Source organism: Dasypus novemcinctus, chromosome 13 (assembly GCF_030445035.2).
Source record: "Dasypus novemcinctus isolate mDasNov1 chromosome 13, mDasNov1.1.hap2, whole genome shotgun sequence".
NCBI lineage: Eukaryota > Metazoa > Chordata > Mammalia > Cingulata > Dasypodidae > Dasypus > Dasypus novemcinctus.
The window spans coordinates 109345274-109371600 of NC_080685.1; the positions used below are offsets into that span (position 1 = coordinate 109345274).

A 26327-nucleotide genomic window follows, 5' to 3' on the forward strand; every position below is an offset into this window, starting at 1 on the left:
ACCCTAAGCCTGGCACTCAGAGCCCATGGCGATATAGACGTGGCACAACTTTATTTTAGCGTTCAGAGAAAGTTATAACCCATGGGTCAGAAAAAATGGGAGGGAAATAGAGGGAATGAACATCCAAAAAGGAGAACCATTCCAGTGAATAAGTTATCAGAGAGAAACCGTCCCTCCTTCCCTTTCTCCCTCTCAGGCAGGGATCAGCGGAATTTGCCACCGAGTAAAACTCTATGCACAGGGTTGTCCAGAGTGTGAATGTGCAACGGGGCTGGTAGTGGATGTGGAGATGTAGCAGTGTGCTTCTCAAATCCCCCTTCAGTGAAGGACTTGCCCCAGACTTCTTAGCTGTCAAGGACTTCTCAACTGCAGAGAGGCTCCTGGCTCAAGGTCACACGCTTGCCACTTGGCTGGTATCCAACGATTGGTCCACTCAGGAGTATAAAGGCCAGGCCACGTTGGCCCAGCGTGGGATGCCCTTGAGGTAGGCAGGTTCCTAAGACAGCCCCCAGTGATCCCTACCTCCTGGTATTCATGCCCATTTATAATCCCCTCTCCTTGAGTGTGGGCTGGAGCTAGCGTCTTGCTTCTAAGGCAGAAAATATGGTGAAAGTGGTGGGATGTCACTCCATTACAACAGCCTGGGACGGCCATCTTGCTCGCTCTCTCTCTCTCTTGCTGGCACTCTCTCCTGTCCTGCTGCCTGCTCACTCTGTTGTGAGATGCTCTATGAAGAGGACCGTTGAGCTAAAGACTGAGGGAGGTCTCCTGCCAACAGCCCCGGAGGAACTGAATGCTGCTGAGCAACCACATGAGTGAGCTTGGAAGAAGATCCTACCCAGCCCAGTCTTCAGATGAGACAACAGGCCCAGCTGATACCATGACTGTAGCTTTGTATGAGTTATGGAAGCAGAGAAAGCAGATAACCCCTGTCCAGTTTCCTGGTCCACAGGAACTGTGAGATAACTTTTGGGGTAAATGTTACTCGGCAATAGATAACTGAAACAATCCTAAAGATCCATTCCAGCTCCAGATCAGCTGAGGCTTTGTTGGAACTGCATTACAGAGTGACTTCTCCCTCTAAGCAAATCTGCTTCCTTCTCCTCTCTCAGTGTTGACCTCAAGAGCATTCCTTCATAAACATCCTGCAAGCCCAACTCCATCTCTGCTTCCTGGAAAACCCAACCTGAGACAGGATTCATCCAATAAATATTTCATGGAGTAACAATGGCTTCTGAATGCAATTCTCCTAAAAGGATGAATCGTTCAATTCAACAAACATGTATCAATCCTAACAGTCAACAAGGGAGACAGATGTGGTCACTGCCTTTGAAGCTGATCACTGAGTAGGGAAGGCGCTCACTAAACAAGTAATTAATTGATTATGAGCACAAGCCTTCAGGTTCCTGAGGGAAGACGATCCAGAGAGAGCATCTCCTTTTTCCTAATCCCCCTGCTTTCCCCTTCTACAACATGAGAGTTGGAAGGGCACCAATTTTCTGCTTCACCCCAGAGATGATGGTCACGAAGGAAGACAGTGAGTGCCTAAGTGCTGAAAACCCCGATGGCATTAGAAAGCGAGTGGTGGAATGACCGTCTTTCAACTACGGCTCCATCCAAGACCCTCTAAACACAGACTGAAGATGTCTGCAGTGGGAGCGCCCACGAACCCTTACTCAGCCCAGCACGGCCACGGGGCCGCAGCCAGGACCTTGCCTCTGTCCTGCTCTGATCCCACAGCCACGTGCCCTTCCCTGAGACCTTCCCAGCTGAGGGCAGACTGCCGGGACCGTGTGCCTCTGGGTCCCTGCACAGCCGCACGTCAGGGGCTGTGCCCGCCCAGAGCCTCTGTGCTGAAGACGAGGAAGTCTCGACATGGGACCCGGCCGGGCGATGGGTTGTTCATCTGTAGGAGGCGTGAGAGACAATTCCCAAGGCAGCCTTCCTAAGCGGATTCCCTGCTGGGGGCAGAAGTCAGGGTGCTGTCGTGCACTTCCGGGCACATCCCAGGGTTGAGGTGTGGAGGGGAGCTCGTAGAGGCAGAAGGTCAAGGAGATGGCCTGGAGGCTGCCGGGGTTGTCCTCCGACCCTGCAGGGGGATGGCGCCTAAACATCCCAGAACGGGACAAAACTGCTACTTTTTGTAAAAATCTTCCAGAAAAGGAGAGGGAAGAGTACACCAGCTCTGGGTCACAAACCTACTTCCCCTTCCCCCACCCCAGCCAGCAGCCCCTGCCGCCCAGGAGGCAGCACTGCCCCATGAACTGCGGCAGAAAGGAGTGGTTGTGGGGGCGGGGGGAGACACGACACAGCCAGGCATGTGCCCAGGAACTAGGCGAGGGCCCATCGGGAGGCTTTTCTGTCCCTTTTTAGGTGGGGAGTAGGAATTCTCCACCTGCACTTTGTGAAATGCAGCTTCTAGCAGGAGGTTCACACACACCCCCGTCTGCCTCTGAAACCGCCTTAATCCTGAGTGCAGGGAGCAGAGGGCACCGTGGGCGAAAGCCACGCCAAGCGGGCAGCAAGAGCCCAGCCGGCAGAGCCCGCGGCGGCAGCGGGCCGCAGAGGCAGCCAGCGGCAGTGGCCTCCCGTTCACCGCCTCCCGCTTCCGCAATCTCCAAAATCAAATCCACTGTGAGGGGCCAAATGGAAAGGAAGCTTTAACGAGCCCGGAGAATGAACGGCAAAGCTCGGTTTCTTTTTTGTAGCATTAAGGGGAAGTGCATAATTAGAACGACGCATAATTGAAGGCTAATAGAGGGGAGCGCAGCCGCCATCCCATCCGTGTGCTCTGTCAGGTTAGGAGTCCACGTGACAGTGAAGATTCAAGGAGAAAAGGGCATCCGGCTGGGAAAACTCTGGAACGGCAATACTGGTTTAAAAATCCTGTTTAAAATACAGGGCTTGTGGGTTGCTTTAGTCACAGGTCACCTATACACACACCAGGGCTTCACGTCAGCTCAGAGAGCAGAGGTAGCATTGTCTTCCTCATCTCTTTCCTGAGAGGGCTGGGATTCAGACAGGCTAGCATCTGGCCCAAGCTGGCTCGGCCAACTCCCAAGTTCGCTGATTTCCCAAACCTGTCCTGCATGCCCAGCTCCACACGGGCCCTCAGAAAAGGGAGGTGCAAGCTCAGAGGATGTCTCCCCATCTCACGGCAAGTGCTCCAGCCGGGCCGGCCAGCAGGAGGCAGGCACAGAGCGCGGCTTCCCCGCGGGGCAGCCACTGCTAGTGGAGAACTTCAGTACACACGCACAGCTACAGTCAGGGACATGGAGATGGGGGCACGGGTCCCTGGCACCTCTCAGTCCTGGGTCACACCACAGGTAGGGTTTTCTGATCTCCCTCGCTGAAAATCAGCCATAGTAGGTGGGCCCAGAGTTACACACCCACACACCCACACACACGTCCCGCAGGCTCTCTCCCACCCCAGTGCCTTCCGGAGTCCCCTGCCCAGGTCACAGCTGGCTTTCTCAATGGCCTGGCTCAGGCAGGTTCCACCGCAGACCACCCGGGATTAAGATACAGGAAGTAAGTGCCGCCCACTCCCGCTCCTCCCACCTCTTAGAACCAGGCCTCGGGACAAGGGTCAGCACATGCCATCGCGGCTCAGAAAATAACTTAGGGTCAGGCAGAGATGATGTCCTCTCAGTTCGGCCACGCATCAGGCGATTGCACTACTCCAGGAATGACGCCCCAGAGCGTGCCATGCCTGGCCACTAACTAGCAGAGGTCCTTGAGCCAGTGCTTCACATTCCCATGCCTCAGTTTCCCTCATCTACCGAGTGACTGTTTTAATGTCTCCATCTGCAAGCTGCTGTAAGGGTCAAGTTAGATAACATATACAAGGGGCTCAACATGGAGCAAGACACACTGAAAGCAATATATAAATTGTAAAAACTATTATTTCTAAGGTCACCTAATATAAGGCCTTATTCCTAACAATGAGCCTTACTTGTTTTGTCACCCAACCCCAAATCCAGGTAGCTTTTTGTTTGTTTGTTTCATGATATCTTTTCTCTTGTGGCCGTTTTATATATATATATATATATAACATAAAATTCGTGATGTTAACCATGTATATATGCACAATTGAGTGACATTAATTACATTTACAATGTGGTGCTACCATTGACTCCATCCATTACCAAAAGTTTTCACCACCAAAAGAAACACTGTATCAAGAAACAGCACCCCATTCCCCCAGTCCCCCGCCCCTTTTTTAATCTACCTCTAATCACTATGAATTTGCCTGTTCTAGACCTGTCATACAAGTGGAATCATACAGTATCTGTCCTTATGGCCTCACCAGTTCACTCAGCATGATTTCAAGGTTCATCCTTGTTGTAGTACATATCAGAACTTAGTTCCTTTTCACAGTTCAGTAGTATTCCATGATATAGCCACAGATGAAATTTGGGTTGTTTCCACCTTTTGTCTATCGTGAATAATGCCGTTGTGAACAGTGGTGTACAGGTATCTATTTGAGCCCGTTTTCAATTCCTTTGGGTATAGTACTAGTCAGCCAAAGGTACTGTGCCTGATGCAAAGTATAAGCACTCTGTTGGCTTTAATAAAGGGTATTTATTTGGGGTAGGATCTTTCAGTCACAAGGCCCTAAAAAGTCCAACTCAAGGTATCGTAAGAGGTATTTTCTCACCCAAAGTCTGTTGCCACGTGTTGAAGCAAGATGGCAGGTGACAACTGCGAAGGTTCTACCTTCTCTCTTCCTCTCAAGGCTCTGGGTTCCCAGCTTCTTCTGGTCTCAGCTGTAGGCTGGCTTAAGGTTCATCTCTCTCCCCGGAGCTCGTTTCCTTCTGGGCTCAGCTGCTGCTCTTTTCACAAGGTCAGCTGTAGGCAATCAGGCTCATCTCTCTTCCCAGGGCCTCTGCTGCGTCTACCAAGCTGTCTCACTCCACTGACATGGCTGAAGCAAAGCCCTAATCAGAACATAATTTAATGAGATGGCTCAGCTGAGTCTAATACAATCAAAGGGGTCACAGACCTGTTTACAAACATAATCAATATCTCTTTTTGGAGTACATACATATTAATAATATCAAACTGCCACCAGTATGTACCAAGGAGTGGAATTGCCGGGGTCATTTGGTATTTCTATGCTTAACTTTTTGAGTAACTGCCAGATTACTTTCCATAGCACTGTTTTACATTCCAAGCAGGTAGCTTTTTGTTTCCTAACTTATTCATAGAGAGGAATGAAGCTGAGGAAAACAAAGTCACTATGGGGGGAAACGGACTTGGCCCAGTGGTTAGGGCGTCCATCTACCACATGGGAGGTCCACGGTTCAAACCCCGGGCCTGTGTGGAGCTGGCCCATGCGCAGTGCTGATGCGCGCAAGGAGTGCCCTGCCACGCAGGGGTGTCCCCCGCATAGGGGAGCCCCACGCAGAAGAAGTGCACCCTGTAAGGAGAGCCACCCAGCACGAAAGGAAGTGCAGCCTGCCCAGGAATGGTGCCGCACACACGAAGAGCTGACACAACAAGATGACGCAACAAGAAGAAACACAGATTCCCGTGCCAACAACAGAAGCGGACAAAGAAACAAGATGCAGCAAATAGACACAGAGAGCAGACCATCAGGGTGGGGGTGGGGGTGGGGGTGGGGGTGGGGGGTAGGGGAGATTAAATAAATAAATAAAACAAAGTCACTGTGGGCAGCAGAGGTTTAGCTTAGAAAGATAACGAGCAAAGCTCCGGTTGCCGTGCATCATGCCACTCCTAACCAGCCCCCATGCTCCTAGTGTCACACCACTTCCTGCGCAGAAGACGGGACCCTCAGACCCTAGCCCGCACTCTACAGGCAAAGGATTTGGATTTAGAGGTACCAGAGATAAGTTCTGGATCCACAGGGACCTTCTCCCTCACCTTGCATTACAGTTGTACAGTGGCCCTTCTCAGCTGGGGCTTCAGGGGAGATGTAAGCCCTAACTCCCGAAGGCAGAGACTTGCACACCAACAGACACACGTTATACCAAGCAAATGAGCTGTCCTCCTACGCATGGTTCTATCTGTACCATCCTTAAGACGACTGGGAAAACAATCACTCACATCATTTTCTGTGTTCTGTAGTTCAGATAAGGAACGCATAAACCAGACACAGTTTTGTTTCCAATTTACAGAGGACAATACTGAGTTTACAGAGAAGAATCACCCACAGTGACAAGACAAGTAAACGGTAGTGGTAGAACTCGGTCTACAGACCTCAAATCAACTACTCCCTGATCACAAATAGGTGGACCTAAAAAGTGTCTAAATCCAGCCCATTTCCTAAATCACAGGCAGGATTTCACCAACGCACAGACTTTCAAGGAGGAAGGAACCTAAAGTTTATCTACTGCAATGCTCTCATTTTACAGATGAGAAAACTCATTTTAACAGTACCTTCATAATATCCACTTCTCTCTAATGAGATTGTTTCCACATCCAAGTTAATAGTCCATATTAATATAAGCTTGCTAATGTGGACACAATGAATTCTGCTAAATTAAAAAGGTGCAATAATATCAGATGGCTTCACACGTCCTGTCTTTTTAGTGTCATATTTAGGCATAGTACCCTGACTTGCCACAAACCTGCAGTGTGACTTGAGGAAAGTCGCTTCAGCCTTTCTGGGCAGAAGTTTTCTCATTCGTGTAAGGAAGTGATTGGACTAGAGAATTTATTTACCATTAAGGTCCCTCCCAACTCTAAAATGCCCTGTCCATGAAAGCACTTTGGGAGGTTGCTAGTCCATTCTCCTACTTCAGGTCAGCACCTCTCTAAACTGTTGCTTGCTAAGACCAGTTTTAGTCCTAGCCCATCGTCCTGTGTGTCTACCATCCTGCAGGGAGCTTGGGTGAAGGCACAGACTTAAATTTTACTTGACATATAAGCAAAGTTAACTCCAAAGAGCCAGGCCAGCCCCAGACATTAAGAAGATGAGAGGCCTCCCTCCTCCGTGCCCAGCCCGGAAGGCCTGCAGGGGCTTTGGCCAGAGGGAGTCACGTCTCCACTCACATAGGCAAAGCCCACTCCTCAGGCCCCAAAGATTGCCTCTTCCAGCCCGAGGTAGCCACGGGCTTACGAACCTCTCCATTTCTGGAAAGGAAGCTGGGTACAAAGGCTTATGAGGCCAAAATCTTTCCTATAGTTGTGGTTCCTATATAAGAGAAAGACTATCAGATATCTACAGGGGACGATAAAAAACAAGAATGGGAAATCAAGGTAGAGAGCCAAACAGATGCAGGAAACGCTAAGAAGATGACTGTAGCAAGCAGCAGGTTGGGCAGGACAAAACATGATGAGAGAAGCGGATGTGGCTCAAGCAATTGGGCTCCCATCTACCATATGGGAGGTCCAGGGTCCAATTCCCAGGGCCTCCTGGTAAAGGCAAGCTGGCCCATGCAGAGTGCTGGCCCGTGCAGAGAGCTGGCCCATGCAGAGTGCTGGCCGACATGGCAAGCTGGCCTGTGTGGACAAGCTGGCCCACACGGAGTGCTGGCCCCCATGGCAAGCTGGCCCGAGTGGAGAGCTGGCACAGCAAGATGATGCAATAAAAAGAGACCCAGAAGAGAGACAATAAGAGATGCAGCAGACTGGGGAGCTAAGGTGGCGCAAAAGATTGAGTACCTCTCTCCCATTCTGGAAGGTCCCAGGATCGGTTCCCAGTGCCACCTAAAGAAAAGATAAGCAGACACAGAAGAACATACAGCAAATGGACAGAGAGAGCAGATAACAGGTGGGGGCAGGGAATAAAGAAATAATTCCTTTTAAAAAAGAATGGATTTTAGAAATGCAGAACTGAGGTTTTTTCCTTGTCATTTTTATTTGGGGAAATATATAACATACAACATTTTTGGGTTTGTTTTTTTTAATCTGAAAAGCTACATAACAAACACCCATGGCCTCTTCATTCAGAATTGAAAATAAGCATTTTATCATGAGGGAAATAAAACAGAATGAAAGACCAAGTGCCCTTTTTATGCCACCCTCTTCCCCTCCCCTTCCCCAAGAACCCCTTTCATATACACACACTCACACACACACAGGCACAGGCCTGTGTACTCAAGACCTTTTTCAGGGATTTAGAGTCTAATCTTCCAATCCACTTTACAACTTGGCTTTTGTACATATGTTTATAAATCTAATCAAGTCCGTTTCAGGGGCTTGAAATGCAAGGACATTCTATAATAATTAATCACAATGTCTGAATTATTAATTATTATGCTTCATGGGGATTTCTACATTTAAGATTTCTTCTGCTTAGTCTTAAGTAGAGTGCTTTGCATTATGAAAATACATTTGCAACTATACATATTTGCATGTATGATAAAATATGCATATTTATCCCATGAGTGTTAAGGCACTTTTCATCAGAGTTCCCCTTGCACGGCTAGGTCCTTTGGAGCCCGGCTCCTGCACTGCCTCTCTTAGCGCCTCTTTGATACCTGCGTCTGCCACTCAAGGCCAACTGGGAAGGCTCCAGAGGCTTAGCTACAAATGCACAGTCCTTGTCTAGGAGAGAAAGGGGATAGTAGGAGAGGTTTATGGGACATCTGGCTTTAATCAGGGAACTCGTTACATAAAATGGTTCGCAATAAGAAAGGCAGTCAGTCCCATTTTAGAGATGGGTCAGCTGGAACGGGGGAAGCGGGCGGGCCTTCTTGTCATGCGTGGACAAGGGCCGGCGCTGCCCCAGGCACAAACCTTGAAAGAACAGAGCCTGCTCCTCGTCTCGGTCCCCAGGCGGCCTCCCTTCCAGGGCAAACCACCACACAGACGGGTAGACGGCTGCCCCCGGAAGGCCCTGCGAGAACGTCTTCCGCCCCTGGTTGTACAGCCTGACGCTGAGGGAAGAGGATGGAGCAGGAGCCCGAGGCTGTGTGCAGGAGGAGTGAAAGGCAGCTCCAGGCTGGAGGACGGCGGGGCCAGCGCAGAGAGCAGCGGTGAGCGGCAGGCGCGGCGCCAGCTGCAGAGGCGGCTCCTGCTCCAGGCCACGCTGCCCTGGGACAGGAGCCCCCAGGCTGCCCCGGGACGGGAGACCCCAGGCTGCCCCGGGACGGGAGACCCCAGGCTGCCCCGGGACGGGAGACCCCAGGCTGCCCCGGGACGGGAGACCCCAGGCTGCCCCGGGACGGGAGACCCCAGGCTGCGCCGGGAGGGGAGACCCCAGGCTGCCCCGGGACGGGAGACCCCAGGCTGCGCCGGGACGGGAGACCCCAGGCTGCCCCGGGACGGGAGACCCCAGGCTGCCCCGGGACGGGAGACCCCAGGCTGCCCCGGGACGGGAGACCCCAGGCTGCCCCGGGACGGGAGACCCCAGGCTGCTCCGGGACGGGAGACCCCAGGCTGCCCTGGGACGGGAGACCCCAGGCTGCTCCGCGGTCCCTTGGGCAAGCGAGGGGCCCGGGGCGCAGCCCTCCCAGGGCCCGCCCCACTCCTCAGCCCCCAAGCCCACTGTTATCTGACCTTCCGGAGGGGAGCCTTGTTTGAAGGAATGATTCCACCTCTTGAAAATAAAATAAACACGTTTTTTAAAGTGCGGGCGTTGGGGGCGGTGGGCTAGGGGTGAGCGGGGGCAAGGCTGGAGTTTGAGGGCCTTTAACGATGCCCCAGCTCCACTTGGTGCAGGGTGCTGAAGCTCTGTTGAAACACGGAGGCCACTCTGTGCTGGAGGAAAGAATTGTGTGGTCTGTCCGCGAAGTCTGCCATTGACCCTGCAGGGGAGGGGATGGGGGCCATTTGTTACTAATCCTGAATTAAAAGTAACTGCCTGTGGGGGGGATTGAGAGGCGACGGCTGCGGGGTGGTTGGGGGGTTTTGTTGTTGTGTTGTTTTTTGAGTGAAAAAAATAATACTGATTGCGGTGATAAACTCACAACTCTGTGATTATACCAAAAGCCAGGGAATGTACATTTTGGATGGACTGTATGGTAGGTGAATAAAAAATAATGAAATAAAATAAAACTGCTTTAAAAAAAAGTTTCCCTACCGACAACCATAAAAAGGAATGACGTTCTGATACACGTTAAACACGGATGAACCTGGGAAACATTATGCAAAGCGAAATAAGCCAGACACAGAAGGACATACATTCTATGACTCCACTTATAGGAACTACCTAGAGTAAGCAAATTCATCGAGACAGGAAGTTCATTAGGAGTTACCAGGGGCTGGGGTAAGAGGAAGTATGGAATTGTTATTTAATGGATACAAAATTTAAAAAGTTTTGGTAACGGATGATGGTAATGGTAGTGTAACACTGTAAATGTAATTAATACCACTGAATTGTTATAAAGGTTAGCATGGTTGTAATGGCAAGTTTTATAGTATGTGTGTGTGTATATATATTTTTTTTTACCACAATAAACAAATTAACAAGAAACAAACAAAAAAGTAACTATCAATATAAAAATGTTATATTTCTATTAGGTAGGTGGTTTCTTTATAACATTTGTCTTCAAACTTTCATTCACATGTTCCCTAAAAAGTTTTTGAAAATCCTTTCAAATATTTTCAGGTTGACATCTAAAATTTTTTTTTTTTTTTTTTTAAGATTTATTTATTTATTTAATTCCCCTCCCTCCCCTGGTTGTCTGTTCTCTGTGTCTATTTGCTGCGTCTTGTTTCTTTGTCCGCTTCTGTTGTCGTCAGCGGCACGGGAAGTGTGGGCGGCGCCATTCCTGGGCAGGCTGCTCTTTCTTTTCACGCTGGGCGGCTCTCCTTACGGGCGCACTCCTTGCACGTGGGGCTCCCCCACGCGGGGGACACCCCTGCGTGGCACGGCACTCCTTGCGCGCATCAGCACTGCGCATGGCCAGCTCCACACGGGTCAAGGAGGCCCGGGGTTTGAACCGCGGACCTCCCATATGGTAGACGGACGCCCTAACCACTGTGCCAAAGTCCTTTTCCCCTAAAATTTTTATCATAAGTTTAAAATCACAAAGGGAATGATCTCTGGAGTATTGTAACTATCAATATTTTAAAATAAATATTCACATTACTCTTTTAAATTTATGCAGTGGAATTTAGATAACAATAATTCAATATCTATATTATCCATTTCTCTAAAATACAACAAAATCTTTTGAAATAATCAGAAGACTTATATCAGCCCTTTTTTCCCTTGACTTGCAGTTTCTCTCAACTCCAACAAGATTTTATCTTAATGTAATATTTTATTTGCTTGAAAGTCTTTTATTGACCACCTATCGTAATTCTCTGCTACAAAATAAACATATTACTTAAATTATGATTATATTTTGTGTGACTATAAGGCTTTAAGTGTTTAAAAGTTCCCTCTGCATTGAGTTTCATTATGATTATTAATGCACAACTGATCAAAATAATGACTATATTAAGTATTTCGTTAAATAATTAAACATAGATGTAATTTTTTAAAAGAAATTACACCTCTTGGTGAGATGGATGGGGTTGGGCCATTTTTTTTATCATCTATATTTGGGGAAAAATCACCTATTGCTAGAATGAGACAGAGTTTATGTTCTGTTAGGAAAACCATGAAAGACTCTGCCATGGGCAAAAGATATTATGGGTGTCCCCCAATATAAAGCTGGGTATTATCTAGCAGGGCCCCAGAGAAAGTTATTGATCCTGTAGAAGTGAGTACCTTTGACACTCTTTGACTGGTTTACTGTACAATTCTGTAAGTTGTAAAAAAACTGAAATAATGAAAATGATTCCTATCCATAGAAATGAAAATTAATTTTTTCCAATAGAATACAAACTGATTTCTGCTCTTTTTTTTTTTTTTTTAAAGATTTATTTATTTTATTTAATTTCCCCCCCTCCCCTGGTTGTCTGTTCTTGGTGTCTGTTCGCTGCATCTTGTTCCTTTGTCCGCTTCTGTTGTCGTCAGCGGCACCCGCTTCTGTTGTCGTCAGCTGCACGGGAAGTGTGGGCGGCGCCATTCCTGGGCAGGCTGCTCTTTCTTTTCACGCTGGGCGGCTTTCCTCACGGGCGCACTCCTTGCGCGTGGGGCTCCCCCACGCGGGGGACACCCTTGCGTGGCATGGCACTCCTTGCGCGCATCAGCACTGCGCATGGCCAGCTCCACACGGGTCAAGGAGGCCCGGGGTTTGAACCGCAGACCTCCCATATGGTAGACGGACGCCCTAACCACTGGGCCAAAGTCCGTTTCCCGATTTCTGCTCTTTAGAAAAGATGATTTCAAACATTAGATTTCATTGTCCTATAGAATAATAACCAGGTTTGCATCTTTTAGCGAATTTATTTCAGATACTTGGTTGCCTATGTGTCTGTATGAATCAGGAATTTTCCTTTTTGAAAATAATCCTGTTTTAGTTCATTCTTTTTCTACTTTTGTTTTTATAGACAAAAGCACTATGATTCTTTGTGAAAGGAATGAGAAGGGAAATAGGTTTGGCTCAACTGATAAAGCATCCACCTACCACCTAGGAGATCCAGAGTTCAAACCCAGGGCCTCCTGGCCCATGTGGTGAGCTGGCCCATGCGCAGTGCTGATGTGCACAAGGAGTGCCATGCCATACAGAGAGCAGACAAATGGGGGAGGGGGGAGAGAAATAAATAAAAAATAAATCTTTAAAAAAAAAAAGACATGGGAAATTGGCAATCATAATCCCAAGCACCCCACAAATTTATTAGAAGCCTCATATTTTAGCTTGAACTTTCACCTGAACTTCACATTCTAGTCCACAGTTTATCAATATCCACCTTAGTTTTCTAAGTTATTTAAAATGACTTACCATTGAATAAAATGGATGCTGGAAGAAGGCATATCATAATTATCTTGTGACCTAGAATACTTCCTCATATCTCACCAGGAATTTCTGTTTAAGTGTATCAGGAAACCATTTAAAACCATGACACTTAAACAGGTCGGCTTAGCAAAGAGCAGGTCTAAAAGACGAAGACACAAGTAGATTAAGTTTTGAAGTTGGGGAAAAGGTGGATAAGAAGGTTGGGAACATACAATCCTGCACCATTCCAAAAGGACATGGTAGTGGAATTTAGGATAGTTGTGAGAGAAATTATCCTGGAGCAATGTTTGCCAGAGGAATAAAGTCACAAAAAGGCACCAAGAGAGGGAAAAGATGAGTGCAAAAGAGATACACAAAGGATAAAATTAGGCCACTCACAATTTTTACTAGCCACCCTCCAATTCAACAAAACAGTAGGTTGCCATAAATAGCATAAGATGCAGGGAGTGGCAAAGTCAACATTTTCATTCAAACTTGTCAGCAGCACCCAGCTGTGGTGGTTTGAAGCTGCGTGCACCCCCAGTAAACTTAATCCATCCCTGTGGGTGGGAACCCACTGCACGTAGGACATGTGGATGAGGTTACTTCAGTTAAGATGTGGCCCAGCCCAATCAGGGTGGTTTTTAATCCTGTTTCTGGAATCTGTTATAAGTCCAGTGAAATTCAAACTAACAGGAAGAAAGCCACAGAAGCAAGAAGCTGGCCATCAGCAGAACCTGGAAGAAAACTAAGAGGCCAGGAGAGGCTGCCATATGCATTGCCATGTGACAGAGGGACAAAGGACCAAGGGCCACCAGCAGCCAGTGCCAGAACACCAGTCTTTGGGAAGAAAGCACTGCCTTGATGGTACCTTGATTAGGGCTTTCTTTTAGCCTGAAAAGTGTAGGAGAATAAATCCCCATTGCTTAATCTGACCTATTTGATGGTATTTGAGCAGCTTAGGAAAGTAAAACACCAGTCCTCCTTTGAAAATGATGGTTTGAAATTGTATGTACCCCAGAAAAACATGTTTTTAAATCTAGTTTGTTCCTACAGATGGAACCTTTTGATGAGGCTACTTCGATGAAGGTGTAACCCACCTCATTTGGGATGGATCTTAATCCTATGACTGGAATCTTTTATAAATGCAATGAATACAGAGAAAGAGAAAAAAGCTGAAATCAAGAAAATCCATAACAGAAGGGAGAGACCAGGAGACACCACCTAGATACCTTGTAATATGAGATTACACTGGTCTTTGGGAAGAAAGCATTGCCTTGATGATGCCTTGATTTGGGTGTTCTTTCCAGCCTCAACCCATAAGTGAATAAATTCTATTGTTTAAGCTAACCCACGACATCATCTTTGCCTTATGAAGCAGCCTGGGAAACTGAAACAGATGGCTTCACTCAGGGAGTGCTGCGCCTGCAGGGCTCTGAGCAAAGGTCCCCATTAGGAGGTGGTAAGAGAAGCACTGAGTCCTCCTCACCAAAAGGGACAATGTCAACGGTTCCCTTTTATCCCAGGCAGGTAGGGTGAGACCCACAGAAGTGCTGTCCTCCCCAGTAATCTCCTGGAGACCATGGAAACACAAGTAAAATTTGTGAGGAGCAGACTTTGACCAATGAGAGACAGGGGAGAGGCAGGAGCCAGCAAATTAATTGCTCCATCATCCTTCCCTGGGTGGAATGATAATTGTCCACGCAGTCTCTCTGGAGGTGGCCCACCGCCTGAGCAGCTGTGAACCTACAGTTAGTCTGGTAATGCACCACCTTGGACTTGCTCTCTCTTCTTCCCTGCCCCGCGGTTGCTTCCCTGGGATTGCATCTTCCAATAGGATGTTATCATATAATATCTGCTTCGGAGTCTGTTCTCAAGGGAATCCAGGCTGAAGCACTAAATAAATTGATCCCTTCTTCCTTTGACCCCAAACGATACTTTTAACATTTCTTAATTATGGTACTTATCTCATTCCGCTTGGTGTTATATCTGTTTCTGATGGATTGAGTTATACCAGCTGCTACATACTTTAAACATAATAGGCACTCAGTAAGTGCTTTAATTAAATTGGTATTGAGTCTGTCTCATTAGATTTATCTCAATAAGGAAAAACAATCATTTCAGTGATCAAAATACATTTGTCCCATTGGTCCCATGAAATATCCTACTCCCAAAACTCTACTCCAATTTCTACTTTGCCCATAATCATTGACACACAATAGCTTTTGATCCTTGTGCATATTACAAACAGAAATATGAATACTTGCAACAGCTCCATGGGCACAGAAAGGCAGAGAAACAGGTGGTTAATTACGGATCCAAGAGTAGAGTTTCTACTGAGGAAGCCTCATAGAATAGCAGGGTTACCACCCCTTGTCACCATCATGACAAAGTCTTCCTTCCACCCCTGTATGAAGAGTTCATCTCTGGGCTTTTCCAAACACATCATGTTCTCATAAATCACAGTGGCATTAACTGAATCTGCTTAGACTTACAATTTATCACTATAATGATAACACAATGGAAAATATTGCAAAATCCAATGCATTAGTGATGCACTCTGTAATGAATGCCCATTCAGTAATGACACTGCCTCCAATTAAGTATATGCAGAAGAATTAAAATATTCCTTAAAAGCTATAGGGGGAAGCAGACTTGGCCCAATGGATAGGGCATCTGCCTACCACATGGGAGGTCCGAGGTTCAAACCCCAGGCCTCCTTGACCTGTATGGAGCTGGCCCATGTGCAGTGCTGATGTGGGTGGGGAGTGCTGTGCCACGCAGAGGTGTCCGCTGCGTAGGGGAGCCCCACGCGCAAGGAGTACGCCCCGTAAGGAGAGCCGCCCCACGTGAAAGAAAGTGCAGCCTGCCCAGGAATGGCGCCGCCCACACGGAGAGCTGACACAACAACAAGATGACACAACAAAAAGAAACACAGATTCCTGGTGCCGCTGATAAGGATGGAAGTAGTCACAGAAGAACACGCAGCGAATGGACAGAGAGAGCAGACAACTGGTGGGGTGGGGAGGGGAGAGAAATAAATTTTTTAAAAATTTTTTTTAATTTAAATAAATAAATAAATAAAAGCTACAGAAATAAATTTGAGGATTTTCTGATTCGAATGCATTATAATTGTAATGTCGGGAACGTTTACCCAAGGACCCTTGGAAGCATGATCTGGTTGTTCTTACCCACTACCCTTTCCATGCCTCCAGCACCAAATCCCTACTTGTGGTAAACCCTCAGCAGAGGACCCCTCTCTTACAGCCAGAGGCTTAAGGCGTGACAAAGTAACAAGCAGGTCAGAGTCACCGATGGAATTAAAACAAGGAAGGTTTCCAATGCACTGCACACAGTTTTGGGAACTGGACAAACTACATCAGTAGGGGAGAACAGCGGGAAGGAGCAAGGAGAGGACCACAGCCACAGAACAATTAATGGCCAAGCACTCCCACTTTGGGTCTCCTATGCTGGTTGATGGACTGTGCACAGTGGGGCCATCCAGAGTGGGGGGAACCTGTCTCTCTGCAGATTCAGCACTAATCATGGCCACAAGTCAATCTTGAAGCGTCCACTCACCAAGATGGATTCCCTGAGATATTTTGTTCTCTGAGCCTGGTTCACTTTCATGTGTCTCCTGGGAAAATCACTTTTGCATAGAGGAGAGCACGTGATACAATACCTGGAACCCTGAGAGGCCAGGAGTGTGGGCAGGAATACAAGAAAGAGGTGATATCGATTATGAAGAAATCTAAGGGCTTTATTTTTTTTATTTCTCTCCCTGCCCCCCCCCCCCCCCCATTGTCTGCTCTCTGTGTCCATTCGCTGGATGTTCTCTTGTGTCTGCTTGTATTCTCGTTAGCAGCACAGGGAATCTGTGTCTCTTTTTATTGTGTCATCTTGCTGTGTCAGCTCTCCATGTGTGCTGCTCCACTCCTGGGTGGGCTGTGTTTTTTTCACGTGGGGCAGCTCTCCTTACGGGGCGCACTCCTTGCATGTGGGGCTCCCCTACATGGGGGACAGCCCTGCATGGCACGGCATTCCTTGCGCGCATCAGCACTACTCGTGGGCCAGCTCACCACACCTGGGTTTGAACCCTGGACCTACCCATTATGGTAGGTGGATGCTCTATCAGTTGAGCCAAATCTCCTTCCCCTAAGTGCTTTGTTATTACAACTTTTAGAAGTTTAGTTTACCTAAAAGTGTTTTTTAAGAACCGATCCCATCTACAACTTATAATTAGGAACTTTTTCTTCCCAGACTCAAAAAAGAGAAAGGAAATGATAATTCCCTATTCTCTGCTTCAATATTTTTCAAAGCACAGCTGTTAAGGGGCCATGACAAACCTGGACCAGACGTGGATTGAGGTGAAGAGGATGATGATGGTCTAGAAGTCCTGTGTTGTTAAGAACAAAGAGACTGAGATACCACAGAAGAGCCATCTCCCCACATGAGAAGGTCTCCTACATCAAACAGGGCACGTACTAACAGGAAGAAGAAACAGGACCCCTGGCTGCAGCTATCAAGAACCATGCAACATTTAGAGCTGTTCATATAACTGAGGGTGGACCACCCAGAGTCCATGAGACCCTTCACTGCACTGTGACTCTTCCAGCAGGATCTGGATGGCTGTTTGTCAGGGGGGTGGTAGAGGGGATGCATAGGTGAGAAGATCCCTCTGCCTCTAAGACTTCTTTACTCCACGTGGTCTTCACACGTACAGTTTGCTACTGCCCCAGTCCTGATCCCCCTAGCATCATGTAGACAAATACATGGGAAACCATGAGTAATCTGAAAACCTTTACCCAACGGGCCTCGAAGTTCTTGTACATAATACATACCGGCCAACATATTTGTATTTTTCCTTTTGTTTTCTTAGGCTGACAGTAAAATGGGTTTGCATTTCATACACTCACACCAAATTATTTTGACAGGAGGGAATGCCAGATGAGAAATGATGACTGGTTTGCAGATGGACAGTCAAGTTATAAAATTATAATTTTAAAAAAGGAAAAGGAAGCTAAAAGAAAGCCACCACATCAGGCCATAGGAGAGCAAGAACTCTGATTCCTACAGGACACCATTAAATCCATAGTTAGAGTGTTTGCATGCCTTGTTCTAACAGTTATTAAAACCAATCAAGACAATTCTTGGCACTTCTTTGGTTGCTTTTCCCAGCTTTGAAATAATATGCTATTTGCATTCCTTAAAAATCTAAGCAGCGAGGAAAAGTAACGCGTCTTACAATTAATGAATTGCATTTAAACACTGAGCAGCAACTCTTGCGTGAGTTCCAAGTCTAATAGATTGGGGAGGTTTTGTAAATGAAATTGCTGTTCAGCAAGGACATGTCCTTGGCAGTCCCTATTAGAGGAAAGGCAATGGGAAGAAGAAAAAGAGGAAAAGCAATTGCTGCAATTTGTACACCAACAGCTGCATTCATATCTATGAGTAGAAAAGTTCCCGGGTGCAAATGGAAAAAAAAAAAAAAGCATTTAAGTGGTTTCTCCATTGTTTTTAATGATGACTTTTCACAATATCAAAAGGGTAGAGGGTGAGAAGAATACGGATATGGCAACAGCCAGATATTTCCAGGCTCCTGGTTTGGGATGCTCTGCCCTAGATAGCAACTGCAGTGAAATGGGGCACTCTAGCTGAAGGGAGAGAGGGTGTGAAATATCACTAATAATTGGTAAAACCAGGGCACAGAGGTTCCTCCATCCCATATGAGCATTTTGAAAATGGCTTCCACCCAATCTTCACAACATCGTCGACCTTAGTAAGACGCCACGCAGCTGCCCCCTGGCAGGAGTGAAGGGGAGAGGGACATGCAGAATCACTGAGCCCAGGTTCTGCTGTCACCTCTCAGTAAGGCTCAGGTGAGGATGGATGGAAGTGGAGCCCTGAGTTTGCTCTGTGTTGTCTGTTGATAGACACACGGTCCTGGAAGGGCTTGCGCATTCGCTGGTATTCCTCTTGCTAATAACTCAAAATCCTACAGTAGCTAACGTGTATTGCTTATTATGGACCAGGCCTCATCTAAAGCCCCTTATATGCATCTACTCATTCAAGCCCCTAACGATCCTATGAGATAGTTAAGCCATTCCTCCCAGTGGACACTTAGAGTGCCTCCAATTTTACTATTACAATGAAAGGCCAGGGAAAACGCCAAGGTTTTTGTCGCAAACCCAACCCCATTTATTATTATTCCCATTTTACAAATGAGGAAACCTAATCAGAGAAACAATAAGGATTATGGGTAAAATTTCAGAAAATATGGGAAAGTATAAAATGCTAAATTTGAATGTCTCTCTCCCTACCCTCAGGCTATTTACCCAAATTAACCACTGATAAAATTTTCTTATGAAATCTCCCTTGTTTTAAGAATATTCTTCTAAAATGTTTTACTCATAAACAAGGATATGTGTTTGTATAGAGATAATGTACAAGTAAATTTTCCTTATAAAAATGGAATCTTAGTAAAAATACATCCCGTCTTTACTTAATTCTAAAAATTGGATATTTTTCCATACAGTATGTACAAATTTACCTTATCCCTCTTAATGATGCATAATTTGTACATCCCCATCTTCATTCCCTCTTGATGGACATTTAGATTGTTTCCAATTTTTTTCTTGATAAAAACAATAATACAGTGAAAGACGAGGGTAAATCCCAAGATTAGGGTGTCAAGAACTAAAACCTCACTTACTTCACCTCTCTCACCCAGGGGGATGGGATAATCGCAGGTTTCATTTCAGTACTCCCCATGAGGGCCTTAAACGTTAGAGACTCTGTGCTCTGGCAGCAGTAAAGATGCTACACAAGAGGCATCTCGGGCCTTGTGTTTCTGCCCAAAGCAGGGATCCACCAGGGCTCATATCCCATTCAGCGAGTTGTTCTTCTCACCAAAAAAAGTGGAAGGTAACCCTTCCAATACTGCAGAGCAAAGAGAACATGGAAACTGAACACCCGGGCAGGTGACCAAACCCAATACTTAAATTAAAGCCCAAATCTTAGCGTGGGCCTGACATCCGGGGAGCGGGCAGGTATTGCAGGTATTCCAGAGTCAAAACCCAGATGCCCCTCTGCCTTTCATAATGATATGACCTGAGCAGGACCCCCGTTTCCTGGTCCATAAGAAGAAAAAGGAATAAATAGCTTGGGAGCTACAAAGGAAGGGACCGTGTGAAAAGGCTTCATCAAATGCTACGAAATACCAGCTAACGATCTCTTCCAGATCTGCCCTCTCACGCGCCCAAGTCGCCAGAGATGTTTGTGATCGTCTCGTCTATGCAACGCTCATTCAGCACTTCATGTCTACAAGCTGGCTCATCCTGTGATAGACGGTGAGCTAAGGCAAAACCATCTCCACTTCACCAATGGGAAGAGAGGGCCAAGTAGAGGAGTATGTGAAGGACGTGCAGATTTGGTTAGAACTGAAGACATTCAGCAAGGAGAACCGGAATGCCGCTGGCTGCCAGCCCCACACTCTTACCAGCCCTTTCTACACTTGCCTTCTGGGTGCTGTGGGCATGAGCACACCAGGGTAAATCTGTGTATTCTCACCTCTGACCTGGAGCAAAAGACGTGGCAAAATGTACCATCATCGTCCTCATCACATACCCATTCTTTATAAATCTGTTTCCATCTGTTTCCCCCTTTTGCCTCTGGTGACTTAATTTCCCTAGAAATACTGGTTTCATCCTACAGTCTTTACAGAGGCACACAAGGCCCATGCGGCATAAACCCACAATCAAGCAGAATGACAGTGATGATGATCCTGCGTCCCTGCCTCTTCTGGCTGCTGTCGCTTGCTTCTTGCCAGAGCAGCAGGACAAATGAATCTCTGTCACTGTCGTGCAGGGCACGACAAAGGGATGCTCAGTGTTAACAGGCTGGACTCCTCTGGAGAGTCTAAAGACCACGGCCAGCCAGTGAAGAGGTAAGAAAGCTGGACGGTTCCAAGACACGTAGCGTGATGACCGACCCCTCCGACAAAGACTTAGAGAGAGCCTTAGACAGAATAGCACAGCGGCGAAAGCACGGGCTCAGGTTTCTAGGCTAAACCTGCCACTTTCTAGAGGTCTCTCAACCTCTCTGGGCCACAGTTTCCTCACCTGCAAAATGGGGGTAAACGATGCCCAACTCTGTCTATCTCTGCCGGTGTTTTCAGATTGCAACAAGAGCACACACATGATAAAGGTGGCTGTGCTGACATGGTGATGATGGTGACGCCTGATTCACGGCCATATTCATTTTCAGTGACCCGAGTAATTATGAAATGTGAAGCATTTATTTCTCACAAGGTTTTATTTTCGATAAATGAAATTGTGGTAATATGCCCCCAGCGAACTCTCATAGTGTGATGAAATAAGATTCCAAAATTTCCTGCTTATTCAAGGTCCAGCCAAGAGGCAATGAGAATTCTGATGCCGTGTTCCCTCAAATAAAGAACGAATCCTGATAAATGGCTGTGATCAACTAGTAAAGTTCAGGCACGTGTTTATTTCATTTTCTTTCCAAAGCTAAATTTTTTTAAAGTAGGTTTGCTGAAACTGACTCCCTGCCTTGATAAAAACAATATTTTGCAAATTTAAATAGTAAGATAAAAAGATAAGCACTCTTGTTTAGAAAGCCATGAGTCATAGGCACTTTGCATTTTCAAATTGTTCCCCTAATATGGATAGTAATCCTAAAAGATAAATGCATCTCTTTCTTCTCACAGAGTGGAGCTTTGGAGGACACGGTGCCAGGAGGCCCTGGCTTCTCAGGTCCCTGGGGCCCAGCCTGGGGCCCACGGAGGGCAGGAGAGAAGCTCCCTACTCCGAGTCCCGATGACAAGCTGGCGAGGGGGTTCACACGCCAAGCCCTGCAGCTACACGAAAGCAGAGGTGGAAGTGGGTATCAAACCAGGCTGTCAACTGTTGGGCTTATGCCACAATGGAACAAAGGTAGCAGGCCGGAAAAATAAAATAGGGGCTAAGCAACAGCATGATTTCCTAATTCAGACCCTGTGGGTACAAACTAACAAGTGCCAGAACGCATTTGCCAAAAAGAGGCAGTTTCCCTTAAGTGGGTTAGAACAATATAATATTTTGTTAGGTGCATGACTCCAAAAATATGCTCATTTAACATTTTTGAATAGGCAAATGTAAAGGTACTGCTCTATTCTTTAATATGGAATCAGAAAGGTATAGTGTGGGCTTCTGGTCAAACAAGGTAGTGGCAGAAGATACCCCAGGCTGCCATCCTCCCTCAGGACTCCAGAAAACATTAAAGAGTTTCAATAACTGGGTAAATGTCGAAGTTAAGAAAACAGAATTTTGTCTTTACTGGCCCCTTACTTATGCTCCCAGTGTGGGTCGCTGGCCCTGTTCCAGAGAAAGCAGAGTAATTCCAATTACATATTGTATGTCAGGGCCAATCAATGTGATGGCAAACTGAAAGACTGGACCAGGAAACTCAGCTCTGGCTCGCTCTCCCAGGATATGCCCTGCAGACAGAAGCAGGGTGAGGACAGCTAAAGCAGTATAAGAAACAATTAACTCAAAGCATCCTCCGGCAGAGGATTACCTGCTATAAGTTATACAGCAGAGCGCCCAGAGGGGGAAGAAAGTCTATTTCATAGCGGGGGCATTTGAATTCCTATAAAAGGGAACACCTAAGACCACAAGCAAGGATACATCCAAGACCAGAGGCAGGCTCTGAAAAGAAGGAGAAGGTCCTACACTTCACATTCACCTTGGGTTGATCGTCTTGACAGAAGGGCTAAACACTGAAGGAGAACACCAGCCAACACAGAGCCAGTGTGCAAAGACGGTGAAAAGTGTTTTTTGCATTTGGTTGGTTGTTTTTGTCAGCTTCCGGCACTTAAGGAAATGTCTGCTGTCTCATCAACTGGATAAAACACGTAGAACAGCAGCTGAGGGACGAAACGCCAGAATCAACACTTTAAAATATTAAAATGTACACTGTGCAACAAAAGATTACAAGACAAAGAAAGAGGAAATGATGGCCCATCCAAAATAAAGTAAAAATCCAGAAACCATCACTCAAAAAGACCAGACTTTGGACATACAAGAGAAAGATTACTAAAAATAATCCTCGAGGTCAGAGCCACCACTGCACCCCAAAACTGGGCCCTTAGGGGGAGGCAAGAAGATGGCAGGGGATCCCTGTGTGGCTGAGGGGAACGTGGGGATCTGGAGGATCAAGAACTCATCAAGAGCTCAGAGGCAGCCTGCAGGTGACCGCCACGTCCCCTTGGCCCCACACCCATCCGCCACATCCTCCTGGTTCCCGGACCCCATAGGATGGCGGCCCACACGCCACGTGGCCGGAAGAGAAGCAGGCACTAGCCAACTCCCGCCTTCTGGTACCTCTGGGTTATAAGAGTTCATTACATTTGCATTTTCTAAACCCAGAAGAGAGTTGGCTGAGGAAAGCACTGTAGGAATGCAGCTTAGAGCCTCCATTTTTGAAAAGAAACCACCTAGAATGACTCCCAAGCAATGGTACAACCATGATTTCATTGGTCACTCCTCCCAAAGACCAGACTTCCCAAGTGGCAAAAATGTTAGCATATGAGTTTGGAACGGCATCTAATATTAAGTCACAAGTAAACTGCCTTTCAGTGCTGGGAGTCGTTACATCCCTACAACAAAGACTCAAACTTTATAGCAAAGCACCTCCAAATAGTTGTTTACTGGGGAAAACTGCAGCAGAAGGAGGAAAGGAAAAGAAAGTCAACCTTGACTTTCAAACCAATTAGTACGACCTTGTATTTGTGTGACGACAACGTCCACATAGAGACTTTTACTGCACTGCTTTCGGATGACGGCAAGTGTGGCTTTGTTGTAAGAGATGGTAGTGGTACACTTTTTGGCACACTCCAAGGAAACACAAGAGAAGTTCTGCATAAATTCACTCTGAATTTCCCAAAGAAACACATTTTGCCTGTGTAAGAATGGAAAAAACAACATAACTATGTTCAGAAAGCAGCTGACACTGCCATGAAACTGTTTATTTCTGGGGACAAAGTGAATGTGGCTGGTCTCATTTTCACCAAATCAGCTGACTGTAAAACTGAATTAAGTCAATCTGATATGTTTGATCAGAGGATGCCAACAAAATTTTTAAAATTAGTTGGTATCGCCTATGGTGGTGAAAACGGATTCAACCAAGCTATTGAGTTATTTACTGAAATTCTCTCCAACATGAAATTTATTCAAGAGAAGGAATTAATAGGACAGTATTTTGATGAAATCAGCCAGGACACAGGCAAGCACTGTTTTGGAGTTGAAGATACACTAAAGGCTTTGAAAATGGGAGCTGTAGAGATTCTAATAGTTTATGAAAATCTAGATATAATGAGATATGTTCTTCATTGCCAAGGCACAGAAGAGAATAAAATTCCCTATCTAATGCTAGAACAAGAGAAGGATACATCTCATTTCACAAAGAGACAGGACAGGAACATGAGCTGATTGAGAGCATGCCCCTGCTGGAATGGTTTGATAACAACTATAAAAAATTTGGAGCTACATTGAAAATTGGCACATAAACCACAAGGATTCCAGTTTGTGAAAGGACTTGGTGGAATTAATGGTATCTTGCAGTACTGAGTAGATTTCCATGGAATGGAATACCGAGGAAACGATGAAATTTTTGACCTTGATGACTAGTAGGTAGTCAACATGAGTCTGACAAACTGTGCCTCATCCTTCAGCATACAACCCAGGAGCATACCCATGTGATTCAAAAAGATCCCTGCCTTACATCTGGAATATTTCCAGAACCTTATCCATAAGTTGAATAGTGAAAAGAAAACAGAAATAAAACTAGACCCAGCCCTACACTTTGGTTTGTCAGGATGTCACAAACCAGCACAAACCAGGATGCCAGCAGCCTACAACTAAATTCCTAAATGTGACTTGGGACTAATTTTAAAAAGAATCCCAGTTTTTACTTTTACTCGATAGTAAAATTGGTTGCTTTTGTATTTTATGGGGAAAAAAATGATTTTTAACCTTCATAGATAGAAGTGAAAATACTTTAGCTGCTGTAAACTTACAAAAATTAGTAGAAGTGAGATCATACTGGTTTGTTCCTTATTTGGATTAGAGAAAAAATAAATCACTGCATTTTGCAGTGACCCATTTACATAGTATTCTCAGTTTAGACTGCATAAGAAGAAATATATGGCGGAATGTTGAGGAAAAAATGATCTTCAATATGCTCAAAGAGATGAAGAACACAGAGAAAGAACTAAAGGTTATTAGGAAAGCTTATGAATGAACAATATGAGAACCTTAATAAAGAGAGAAATTTTTTAAAAGGACCAAACAAAAAGACAGGAGTTGAAGAACACAAAAACTAAAATGAAAAAGTCCCTAGAGGGTTTCAACAGCAGCTTGGAGCTGGCAGAATAAAGAATCGATGTACTCTAATACAGGACTATTGGAATGATTCAGCCTGATGAACAGAAAGAAAAACAATGAAAAAATGAACATAGCCTAACAGACCTGTGGGACACCATCAAGCATAGTAATATTTGTGTTATTGGAGTCTCAGATGGGGAAGAAGGAATATTCAAAGAAATAATGACAGAAAGCTTCCCAAATTTAATAAAAGATATAAATATGCACATTCAAGAAACCCTACAAACCCCAAACAGGATAAACTCACAAAGACCCATGCCCAGACACTTAGTAGGCAAACTGTCAAATGCCAAGGATAAGGAGAGAGTTATGAGAGCTGCAAGAGAACAGCAATGTATTATATACCATTAAGATTAAGTACGGGGAAATGGTTGTGGCTCAACTGATAGAGCATCTGCCTACCATATGGAGGGTCCAGGGTTCGATACCCAGGTCCTCCTGACCCGCATGGTGAGCTGGCCCACACACAGTGCTGCCATGCACCAGGAGTGCCATGCCACTCAGGGGTGTCCTCCATGTAGGGGTACCCCACATGCAAGGAGTGCACCCCACAAGGAGAGCTGCCCCACGCAAAAAGTAAAAAAGTTCAACCCATCCAAGAATGGCACCACACACACGGAAAGCTGATGCAGTAAGATGACACAACAAAAAAAGGGACACAGTTTCCCAGTGCCACATGACAAGAATGCAAGCAGACACAGAACACAGAGCGAAGGGACACAGAGAGCAGACAATGGGGGGGAGGTGGGGTGAGAAGTGGAGAGAAAGAAATAAAATAAATAAAATCTTTTTTTAAAAAAAAGATTAAATACCAATTTCTCATCAGAAACTATGGATGCAAGAAAACAGTGGGACAAAATATTTAAATTGCTGAAAGATAGCCAACAAATAATTTTATACACAGTGAGACTGTCTTCCAAAAATGAGGGAGAGATTGAGACATTTCCAATAAACAAAAGCTCAGAGAGTTCATCACCACTAGATCTGCCCTACAAGCAATGCTAAAGCGATTCTTCACTGAAAGGAAAGTGTAGCAGTTTGGTATTATCTATGAACTCCAAAAATAGATATTGGATTATGTTTGTAAATTGGTCTGTTTCTCTGGGTATACTAGATTGTATTGTATTCAGAAGTTTCACCCTTA

At 45.9% G+C, this 26327-nt stretch overlaps 1 pseudogene; it reads left to right on the forward strand.

The window, feature by feature from the left end:
- Positions 1-22904: 22904 nt before the first annotated feature.
- On the forward strand, positions 22905-24427 carry LOC101443889 (eukaryotic peptide chain release factor subunit 1-like; annotated as a pseudogene).
- Positions 24428-26327: the final 1900 nt, after the last annotated feature.